Source organism: Nomascus leucogenys, chromosome 7b (assembly GCF_006542625.1).
Source record: "Nomascus leucogenys isolate Asia chromosome 7b, Asia_NLE_v1, whole genome shotgun sequence".
NCBI classification, from domain to species: Eukaryota; Metazoa; Chordata; class Mammalia; order Primates; family Hylobatidae; genus Nomascus; species Nomascus leucogenys.
Window position 1 is genome coordinate 8,096,296 of NC_044387.1, and position 9,451 is coordinate 8,105,746.

Consider the following 9,451-nt stretch of genomic DNA (forward strand, 5'->3'; position numbering starts at 1 on the left):
CAATAAGAGCAAATAAATCAGGGGTGATTACCGACAATAAGAGAGGATACACTGCAGGGTGCCTCCAAATCGCATCTCCTCCAGTACGTTTTAAGTGCTTTATAGGTCATTAACTACTTGACAGAGAAAGCCTGACACTTAAAGCAAAGAATTTGGTACCTCTGCCAGGGAAAATCAATCAGAAATGAAGCTAGAGCATCAGAGGCGTTAAGATGTACCGGGCGGGCCAACGGGATTCAATTGACACAGAATTTTAAGACCCTCTCCACTGTGTAAAGTAAGGCACACTGGTATTTGAAGCCATTTATAAATCCCAAACTAGAATTTAGAAACACTTAACCTCTCCCCTGCCATTTGTGTGTGTGTGTGGATGTTAATGAAATATTTCAAAGACCTGGAAAAGTACAGAGATAAGCTTAAGGATCTAAGTCCCCCATCTGACTCTGTCAAATGAAATATTGCAGCTATGATTGAAGCACCCACTTTTTTTTTTTTTTTTTGAGATGGAGTCTCCCTCTGTCACCCAGGCTGGAGTGCAATGGTGCGATCTTGGCTCACTGCAACCACAGCCTCCCAGGTTCAAGTGATTCTCTTGCCTCAGCCTCTCAAGTAGCTGGGACTACAGGTGCATGCCACCATACCCAGCTAATTTTTGTATTTTTAGTAGAGACAGGGTTTCACCATGTTGGCCAGGCTGGTCTCGAACTCCTGAGCTCAGGTGATCCACCAACCTCAGCCTCCCAGAGCACTGGGATTACAGGTGTGAGCCACTGTGCGCAGCCAACAGGTGCACCTTTAGAAAGAGGGTGCTTTGGATGGGCACAGTGGCTCATGCCTGTGGTCCCAGCACTTTGGGAGGCCGAGGCGGGAGGATCACCCGAGGTCAGGAGCTCGAGACCAGCCTGGCCAACATGGTGAAACCCTGTCTCTACTAAAAATACAAAAATGAGCTGGGCGTGGTGGTGCATGCCTGTAATCCCAGCTACTTGGGAGGCTGAGGCAGGAGAATTGCTTGAACCCAGGAGGTGGAGGTTGCAGTGAGCGGAGATCATGCCACGGCACTCTAGCCCGGCAACAGAGTGAGACTCCGTCTAAAAAAAAAAAAATGGTGAGGCGTGGTGGCATGCACCTGTAGTGGTACATGATTGTGTAGTGCAAGATTGCGCCACTGCACTCTGGCCTGAGAGACAGAGCAAGACTCTGTTTCAAAAAAAAAGTGCACCTGTTTTTTTCTTCCTGGCTTTTCAAATCCTTTCTGTCTTCTGGCTCTGCCTTGTCAGGGATACCTAAGTTGACCACCCACCCCTGCCCAAGACATCACTCCTTCCTCTGAAATCAGAGTGCAATTACTGCCTCTTTAATTAACTTGGCAATTAATCACCAGCTGCTGATGAAACAGCTCTTATTGTCCTTGTCCATCTTGGGATGTGGGTGGGAATGAGGACCAGGCAGGAAGAGGGAAGAGGGGCAGGCAGGCGGGGCCCTGCTCTGGCACCAGGCTGGGCAGGGTCAGCTGAAAAGGCCTGATGTCCAGAGGGTTGGCTGCCTCCCAACTCTGTTTCCACAGCTGCCAGGCACCAGGATCTGTGGAATCCCAAGAGAACAGTGGGCAGTGACAGGGACATCCACCTTGTGCAGCCCTGGGGCCTCTGCTCTCGATGTTCCCTACTAATCAAAATGTTCTTTCCCCATTGAGCCTTGTTGAATTGTGGCCCCCAGAAAGATATATTGAAGTCCTGACCGCCGATACCTGTGAATGCAACCTGATTGGGAAATAGGGTCTTTGCAGATGTAATCATCTTAAGATGAGGTCATACCGGATTAGGATGGGGCCTAAATCTAATGACTGATGTCCCTACAAGAAGGCCAGGTGAAGACAGATGCAGGGAGCACTCATTCACCACACCATCAAGCCAGCTCCTCCTCTTCATTCCTCAATCTGGCTGCCTATGGAAGACAGGCTCTCAGCATTTTTCTAGTTGATTAACCCTTCCCTGCCCAACTCCGGGAGAAGCTTCTACACCTTCCTTTGTCAGAGGAAGCCCTCTCCCCCATCCCATCTCATACATCATCTCTCAATCAAAACGACCTACTTGGGGGGGCATCCCAAGGACCCCCTCCCCATCAGCGAACAGCAGCCGGGAAGTCAGTCTGCTTCACGATCCTCCCCATGACTTCCACAGGAAAATCCACCCCAAAGGCCCCAAACTGTCAGAGTGGGCAATGCAGCCTGGTTTGAGCAGAGTGCTTCCAACTTCCCCTGTGATGGGGGTGCAGAGGGGGGTAAGGGGGTGGATTCCCAGGAAGGGAAAGAGCCAAGCAGGTTACCAGGAATTTAACATGGAAGCAGAGGCTGTGTCATTCATACTGCCAAGCACAGTGCTGGGTATAGCGTGTTCAAGCATGTTCATTTAAATGACACTTTTTATTTTTGAGACAGAGTTTTGCTGTTATTGCCCAGGCTGGAGTGCCAGTGGCATGATCTCAGCTCACTACAACCTCTGCCTCCTGGGTTTAAGTGATTCTCCTGCCCCAGCCTCCCAAGTAGCTGGGATTACAGGCGCCCACCAGCATGCTCAGCTAATTTTTGTATTTTTTAGTAGAGATGGGGGTTTCACGATGTTGGCCACGCTGGTCTCGAACTCCTGACCTCAGGTGATCCACCCACCTCGGCTTCCCAAAGTGCTGGGATTACAGGCGTGAGCCACTGTGTCCGGCCGAAGTAAGTTTTTTTTTGTTTTGTTTTGTTTTGTTTTGAGATGGAGTCTCACTCTGTCGCCCAGGCTAGAGTGTAGTGGTGCCATCTCGGCTTACTGCAAGCTCTGCCTCCCGGGTTCAGGCCATTCTCTTACCTCAGCTTCCCGAGTAGCTAGCTGGGACTACAGGTGCCCACCACCACGCCCGGCTAATTTTTTGTATTTTTAGTAGAGACGGGTTGTTTTTTTTTTTTTCTGTCACCCAGGCTGGAGTCAAGTGGTACAATCATAACACTGCAGCCTCCAACTCCTGGGCTCAAGTGATCCTCCCACCTCAGCCTCCCAAGTAGCTGGGACTACAGGTGCACACCACCACGCCCAGAAAACTTCTTAATTTTTTTTTGTAGAGACGGGGTTTCGCCATGTTGCCTAGGCTGGTCTCGAACTGCTGGGCGCAAGCGCTCCTCCCACCCTGGCCTCCCAAAGTGCTGGAATTACAGGCGTGAACCACAGGGCCTCGCAGTAATAACCCGTCTTCTAACCTATCTTGTGCTCTAACACAACACTCTTGATAGATGGAAAACAGCTCTGACACCGCACAGGGCATCGCTGTGTAGAGGATCCGAGATCCAGTAATGTAAGCATGTCCCAGCATCAGCTCAGCCATTCATCCCCAGGTGACCGAATTTCTCTGCACCTCGGTTTCCTCATCCTCGGGAGAGAATAATAATATCATCTCCTAGGGATGTTGCCAACATTAAAGATAGCTCTAAACACCTGTATGCATATTTTCCACTAATTCATTCAACCAACCGTTTTGAGCACGTACTGTGTGCTAGGCCCTGGGGAGACAGTGGTGAGCAGCACGAAGCCCATGTCCCTATCTCCAGGTGCTGTGTGGTAGAGAAGGACAAGTAAATGCAGGTAGCGTTATGATAGGGAGCACGGAAGCAGAGAGGAAAAGGCCGCAGAGTTCAGGAAGGTCCGAAAGAGCAGCGGCCACCGCCGGAGCGAAAAGGCAAAGAATGAAATCCACAAACCCCCACCCCCACGGCCTTAGTCCCTTCTTTGTCTCAGCCAATCAGACGTCAGCATTGCTGGCCGACCGACCAATCAAGAGCTGGAACAGGAGCCCTAGTCTCAGGCCGGGTTTCCCGGGGGAGGCGGCCGGAACCAGCACGCCCCGCCCCTGCCCCGACCACGCCCCGCCCGCCCCGGTCCGGCCCCTCCCCAGACCACGCCCCGCTGCGGCCAGCCTCGCCCGCCTAGAGCCCCGTGGCCAGCGGCCGGCCGCGGGGCCGTTTTGTCCTGAGGGCCAGAGAAAGGGAGAAGAGGGTGGGGGGACAGCCACGTGGCCGCAGGAGGATTTACAACATTTTCTTTCGCCATCGATGATATCGCAAAATGTGTGAGAGAGGCGGCTGCGCAGCCCGGACGGGAGCGTGAGGGCGCGGGCCAGGTAAGCAGCCCCGGCGGTTTCGCCGCGGACGGGACCGGGGGGCGGCGACCGCGGGCACCAGCCACGCGCAGCGGCTCCGCGGGGTCTCGGCCGGGTCCGCGCTCTGAAGGGTCTCGAGAGCCATGGGTGGTGCAGGCGGGACCCTCGAGCCGAAGCATCTCCGGTGACCCGGGGTTGCCGAGGAGGTGTAGACCAGCACAGGTGGTCCGGCCCGGTCGCTTCCGAATCCGGGGGTGGTCAAGACGGATCCCTAAGGCTGAGGTCGGCAGTCCCGGGGACTCGCAGCTGCTGAGCCTGTGGAGACGCGGACCCGTGACCGAGACACCCTTCAGCAACCCGGGGGCAGGTGAGACCGTGTAGACGTGCGCTTGCGGTTGAACCGCGAGCAGGTGTAGACGCGGGGGGGTTCTGGACGCGGAAAGTTTGCCAGAGCGCGCTGAGCGGGCTGGCGGGGAGGAAGGGTCTGGGCGTAGGCGGAGCCGCGCCTCCGAGGAGCCAGGTGCACATCTGGGGCGGGGGACGGGACCCACCTGTCGGGTCTCAGCCGCCTCCCAGGGCGGAAGCTCCTTGGGTGAACTCCAAACTCCAGCCTCAGCGGCTGGAATTCGGGTGCCCCACTTCCTCGGGAGCTGCAGAAGCTGCAGCTGAGGCGGGAGAGGGATTTGGGGCGACAGAGCGAGACCAGAGGGGGCTCATTTTGAGACTTTTTGACGGGATCATCAAGCGCTCACTCTGTCCCTGGCTCCGGGGAAGCCTGGGGAGTCTCCACCTCACTCGTGAGGAAGCTGAGGGGCGGAGAGGCCAATTTGGCACCCGTCCCACGCTGGTAATCAGACCCGGGGACTCAAACCCCATTTGTCCTGGCTCCTCTTCTTCCACCTCCGCCTCAGTGAGGAGAAAGGGTGCTAGCCATGGGGGTAGTGCAGGTGAGACCTGGGGCTGGGATGCAGGGAAGCCCTGGATTGAGACCCTCGGATCTGCTGGGGGTAGATCCCACGCCCTCTCTGGGGCTCCAGGTGGCCCCGCAGCACTGCGTGAGAGAATGAACACAGGAGGGAAGCTGGTGGCAGAGTACTGGGCAGGGGGTGCTAGTGCCCACCTGCTTTGTGCCCAGGGGTGCTGTGCCTGGAGCGCTTCGGGTGGGGCAGCGTATTTATGCGAAACTCTCTCCTCTAGGGTAAGGAAGACACCCTACCACACAGTCTCTGCCACAGGGGAAGGGCAGAAGGGTTTCCCTTGGCTGGAGGAGATACCTGCATTTCTAGGGAGGTTCTTGGGGAGGCACAGCCTCACCTCCCATCACCTTCTGTCCCTTTGCCCCCGTTCCTACTCCCACATCCCCCTGTCCTGGGATTTCTCCTACTACAAAGCCTTTTGCACATGTCGTTTATTCTTTTGATCAGCAAATAGTCACAAATAGGCAGCGTAGACCACCGCAGGTGGTCGGTCCGGCACACCTACCAAGTACTGGGCCTGCGCAATTCAGCAGTGACTAAGACAGGCCTGGCCTCTGCCCTCATAGGGCTTCCAGACCAGGACAGGGATATAGATGAACAACAGTCAAGAAGGGGACCAGGGCATGGGGAGGGGAGGCGACCTTAGGAGGATATCAGACAGGGACTCTGCAAGGATGACAGTGAGTCAGAGCAATTAACACTCCTCATCTTTTGGGCCCCAGCACCAATGTCACCTCCTCCAGGAAGCCTTCCCTGACCTCCCTGACTTGATGATTCCACTATGATGGACTCTCATAGCATGGGACCACCCCCTCCATGAACACTTTTATGCCATTAATTGGTCAATGTTTAGCTCCCCCTGTCGATTGTAAGTGCCATGAGGGCGGGACCCACATCTTTTCTGGGTGGATGGTAGGCAAAGCAAATAAAAGATGGGTAGGATTTCCCCAGAAAAACAGGAGCGGCTCAGCCAGGTCAGGCATCCAGATGGCAGAAACTTTTCTTTCCCCTTCCCTGGCCCAAGTCCTGGGCTCCACACCCCATTTGCTGTTCACAGAAACAAAGTAAGAGAAACCAGCAGGCCTTGTGAAGGGAGAGGCCTGGCACAGCCTGGCCACTGCAGTGCCAAGGCTGGCCGGCTACAGGGAGAGTGGACCTGCCGGGGGAGGCCCAGGGCAGGCGCTAGTCCTGTTCCCTGAGCTCAGACCGACCTGTCTCCTGTTTCTTCTGTCCCATCTCTTGGAGACTTGTCTCCTTCAAGTGCTGCTCTGGGAGAAGGTGGTGGCTGACAGGGCCCCCAGAGTAGCTGGGATATAGGACCACAGTGACTGCCTGGCCTCCCCCATCCTGGTGGGCAGGGCCCTGGGCAGCACCGCTCTGACCCAGAGTCAGGTCTCTGGGCCAGCAATTGCTGCTTAGTTGACCCATGGCTCATTGATACTCTCACTTGGAAATTAGGAATCTGGCTCAGGGGGACTGACTTTTTTGTTTTTGCATGGTTTCTATACACAGTGAATCCTCCCTCCCCTGGCTACATCGGACCCGCGTGCCTGGCAATTTTCCTGGGGCAGATGAAGCCCTCGCAGATGCCTAACAAAGCTTTTCTCCAGTCTCCCACACCCCCCACTGCCCCACTTCAGGAGCTTTGAGTAGCCGCCACGCACAGCTAGAGAGACAGTCAACTTGCTTTATTCAGGCTCTGGGGGGGACAGAATAAAAGCAGCCTCCCCACCCACCCACCTGGCCAGCAAGCCTCCTGCCTGGAATGGCTTTAAAAAAATTAATTCACAACGATGTGCTCCCTTCTGTTCTGTGGGGATCACCAGCATTTAAAATATGTATTTAGATCAGATTCACAACTCCCAGTTAAACCTCAACTGCCTCCCCCAACCTGGCAGAAAGAACACAGGATTCAGAATCAGGTGACTAGAAGTTCAGGCCAAGTTCTGCTAATGATGAGCTGTGTGGCCTTGGGCAAATTACTTAAGCTCTCTGCGCCTCCACTGGCTCCTCTGGAAACTGAGGTTAAGGATAATCCCTCCCTCACAGAGTGCTGCGAGGATTAAATTAGATAAATTCAGGGAAGACCTGTGCCGTGCCAGACCTGTGTTTCTTTTCCCTTGTACTGACTGTCCTGCTAATTAGCCTGGTGACCCTGGGCAGGCCACTCAGCCACCCCTGGCCTCAATGTCCTCATCTGTAAAGGCTGGGGGTGGGGATTGTGGTAGGAGATGAGGGCACAAATACCCCACCCTCAACCCCTTCTGCACCCCCACTTCCTCCTGCCCTCACCAGAGACGAGACTATCACCCTCAACCACTTCTTTCTTGTTATGTGAGCACTGGGTTTTAATTGGCGATGGCCCCTCCCCAGCTGCCTCTCCTCCCGGCTCCCTGTGAAGTCTAGGCTTGCAGCCCTGAGGGGCCTGCAGTTCCTGGCTCATTGTCAGGGGCAATTAGCTGTGATGTCACAAGCCTAGGTGGTGACCTCCGTGGGGCAGATGCTTAGCCAGGCCACCAGGAGGCCAGGACCCTGCTCCATCTGTGACCTGCGGGGCTCCCCCAGGCTCCAGGGGTCCCCATTACCGGTCGCAGGGAGGCAGGGCTTCTAGGCAAAGCCATTTCCATTTCTGCACTTGATGGCTCCTTGAAGCCCAGCCTGCGTGTAAATGAGTTCTACCCTGTGCTTTTGTTGGCAACTGTCGGCTCCCTGGAAGCGAGGGGCTTTGTCAGGAAGAACAAAGCTGTGCGGTGTTTTTCTGATTTGGGGGGAAGCGTGCTCCGGGGGGAGGGCTCAGCGCTTCTCAGTGTCGGTCTCCAGCCCTGCTTCTCAGACTTGCTGGTTTTGTTTTGGGTTTTTAAGTCCTATGGCTTAAGAGTCACATATGTTTGTGTGTGTGTTGGCTGAGGGTTTTTTTTTTTTTTTTTCCTCCTTTTTGGCTTACATAGCGTTCCAGAGACTGAACTTCTCAAATCACTGCTTCAACAGCTTTTAAAAATCTGGACCTAGTTACTCCTGTCATCCATGTGTAAAGATTTAGAAAAAAAATCCCAAACCCAAGGGTGGGCAGCCGCGAGGATGTACAGCTCCTGGCAGTGTGCGCTCACCGGAGACCTGAGGTCAAAGCCCAATTGCTGAGCACCTCCTGGGAGGTGGGAGCATGGTCTGCTCAGTGCCAGACATCTGGATATTGAGAAAACATCTGGGTAGCTGGGGTTTTCAGGTTTCTGCCTGACATTTAATATCACAAACATTGAGCCTGCTCCTGTCCCCCGCCAGCCACGCGGCTTTTCCTCCCAAACATACCCAGCCCCTTCCCCTGCCTTCCTGACGGGTAAGAAACATCCATTCTTTCCAATTCCCCAGCGTTTTCCCCCTACCGGAAATCTGATGGGCTTATGACATCATGGCTGGCTGCTGAGCGATGAAGTGGATGCCACAAAGAAATCCGACATATCAGATAGATTCTGAAATCGGTTTCCCTCCAGCTGTAGTAACAGGCGTGAAGTCAGGAGAATTTGAGCTTTGTTTAAAAAATAAATAAATAAATAAACAAACCATAACAAAGTCTTGCCCTGTATTAAATGCAATTTTCTTAAAAACAAGCAAACCTTTTGGACATCATTTTATTTTGATAGAAATGCTGAGTTTTATGAAACTAAAGTGGCTAATAAATCAGACCTGAAGCTTTGTGTGAGCGTTCCGTTTCTGTTGAGTGTTTGTGTCCTTATTCACTAATAAAAGAGGAGCTAGGAATGGTTTATCTCTCTTCATTATTCAAATGAGATAGTTTTTTTTTTTTTTTTTAGGCCAATAAAATTCACAGGGTAAATTGCTGGTTTATGTTTTTCCAGGAGTCCATTTTTATGGAGTGACCCTGGACCTCACCGGTCTGCAGACACTATATTCCCCTTTGCTGGTTTCCCTGGCTGTGAAGCCCTTAAGAGAATGCAGTAAAGCTTTTCAGTCTCCTGGCTGGGCTCAGGGGATGACCGGCTGTCTGCAGGGTGGGACCAAGACCGGTGGGCCAGGCGCTTCTTGGGATGAGAAGCCTCTTTGAAAGGAGAGAGTCAAGAGAGGAACAGAAGTAAAGGGACCTGGGGCTGGGCACGGTGGCTCATGCCTATAGTCCCAGCAATTTGGGAGGCCAAGGAGGGCAGATCACCTGAGGTCAGGAGTTCAAGACCAGCCTGGCCAACATGGCGAAACCCCATCTCTACTAAAAATACAAAAAATTAGCCAGAAGTGGTGGTGCATACCTGTAACCCCAGCTACTTGGGAGGCTGAGATAGGAGAATTGCTTGAACATGGGAGGCAGAGGTTCCAGTAAGCCGGATCAT

At 53.7% G+C, this 9,451-nt stretch overlaps 1 long non-coding RNA gene across 1 annotated transcript; it reads left to right on the forward strand.

The window, feature by feature from the left end:
* The first annotated feature begins 3,966 nt into the window (after positions 1-3,966).
* On the forward strand, positions 3,967-8,674 carry LOC100594819. Its single transcript, XR_004030839.1, has 2 exons — positions 3,967-4,501; positions 8,060-8,674. It is a non-coding gene; the product is annotated as an uncharacterized LOC100594819 (long non-coding RNA).
* Positions 8,675-9,451: the final 777 nt, after the last annotated feature.